Genomic DNA, 2,311 nt, shown 5'->3' with positions numbered 1-2,311 from the left:
TCTGCCATTGAGTTTTATAATTTAAAAACTCACATTAAAACACCATGTTTAATTTCATTTGTACCATACAATTATTCTTCAATGAATAATTTAAAGTAACTTTGACCCAAAGATTTCCTTTAGTGAAATACTGGGAAAATAAAATGGTTGCAAAACCTTAGTCACCTTTGTGTGCTCACACCAGATTACCTCTTCCTGCGTCCTTTAATATAAGACAAGTCACAAACAAGGTGATTTTGTTAAAATAGACTGGGATCTGCTCATAGGCACACATAAGTTCAAAATGAAAATACCTAAAATTAAATCTTCTGGGTTTTCTGTTGCTGTCAAAGTAATCTCAGAGCTATCTGTAAGCCAAATAACAGCAAGAGAGAGAGAGAGAGAGACAGAGAGAATAACCAAACAGTTTTCTACTTTTAAGAGGTTATTGAGTTAGAGATGTTACTCCTTGCAGACCTCAGGAAGCCCTCTTTTTGCTAAGTTGAGAGAGTTTACACTACAGCTTCTAGGTAAATTCTACCTCTCATATCTAAGCTGTTCCTGCATCACTCTCGTCTCTGTGTGAAGTGATTGAGTGATGCTGCTGCGCTGTTCCACCTGACCCACGGATGGAGTAAATTATCATCATGGTCCTGTTAACAGGCCCAGGACAAGATAGTACTATGACAGGTATAATATAGGAATGATGCAGACCCAGGTGTAAATAATTAAAGTTGTAATTCAAGTTCAACTTACCAGTGACATCATTTATCAATGTCACTAGAGCCCCTTAATGAAATTACAGCTTTATATGTAGAGTTTAGACATACACTATTCATTGTAATACATGAAGAATATTCCTATTACCAATAGGTACCAGATACATTAACAGAAAGGAGAAGATCTTGATTGCAATAACTGAGCCTCTCTTCTCTTTTCTCCTGTCACCAAACTTAACTTATGTATTGCCTTTTCTTTCTGGATACAATGAATATCATCTTAGTTTTAATGTCATTGTCCTGCTTTTGGAGGTCAGTTCAGAGAACAAAAAGCAAGGTTAAGAAGGTGAAGAGGACAACTGTTGGGCAAGTATGAGTCAGTGAATAGAAAAATAAAAACTGACATCAGTCTCCTAATATGTGTCAGGAGCTATCTTTTATTTGCATCAGTATTTCTATGAAGGTTTACATATTACTGGGATAAAAATATGTACATATATACATTACACTGTACCCCATAAATATGTACAATTATGTGTCAGTTAAAAATAAAATAAAACTTTCAAAATGTCTGAGGAGAATTTGGCTTTCTGTTAACTCATTTTTTTCAAATAAGCAAATGAGAAGAATTCAATAAAAACTATGCCAGAATGTAGATATTTCAAAATGGTTTTGATATTATATACTATAAGATAAAAGAAAAGAAAATAACAGAGATTTGAAAACTAATTGTTCTAACCAGAGGAAATGGGCAGAGCCTATGATTGCCATTTTTTACCAAGGTATATAAATCTTCTGAGATGCCCGTCCGTAGGTTTTTTTTCCTCAGCAAAAAATCCATCTTGGAAAAATACAAAAGTCATCCACACTCTTTTAATCTATTTAACTCTCTCCTCATTTATTTCTCTGCCTCTTAACTTCCAATGAGAGATTATCTGAGGCACATACAGGGATAAACAGTATGTTTATGTAGATTTAAAAGGACAACATTAACTTATGATACCATATATACTACTGTCTCAACCTTTTTGAAAGACAATTTAATAACAAAAGATTGAAAAGTATGTATATCCTTTGCTTTCAAAAATTCTACTTCTAGAGATCTGTCCCAAAGCCATAATTTAAAAGACACTGAGATGCACAAAATGATGGTCGTTGCAACATTCTTTATAAAAACAAAAATTGGCAGCAATGTAAATGGCTGACAATAAGAAGGTGTTTCTTTAGGTCAAGACAAATTCATCAATAAAATATTTTGCAGTCCTAAATGATTGTACCAAAATGTAGAAAAATGTCTAATGTCATAAGAAAATCCTTATAATGTACTAAGTGAGGAAAACCAGGGTAAAGACAATTTGGATGGTCTGATCTCAATTTTTTAAGAGAAACTGTATCTTAACATTTAATTTTTATGTTTAGGGATTGAGTGATTAAATAACAACAATAATACTTTATTGAACAATATTCTCTGTGCCAGCCACTCTTCTAAGTGCTTCACATGCACTATTCGATATAATTTTCACAACAGCCAGGAAGATACACATTATTGTTCCCAATTAGAAGATAAGGAAATTGAGGTATATAGAAATTAAGAGGCTTGGTCAAACTGAAAA

The sequence above is a fragment of the Eulemur rufifrons genome, chromosome 3 (genome assembly GCF_041146395.1).
Source record: "Eulemur rufifrons isolate Redbay chromosome 3, OSU_ERuf_1, whole genome shotgun sequence".
NCBI lineage: Eukaryota > Metazoa > Chordata > Mammalia > Primates > Lemuridae > Eulemur > Eulemur rufifrons.
This window is presented reverse-complemented; position numbering follows the sequence as displayed.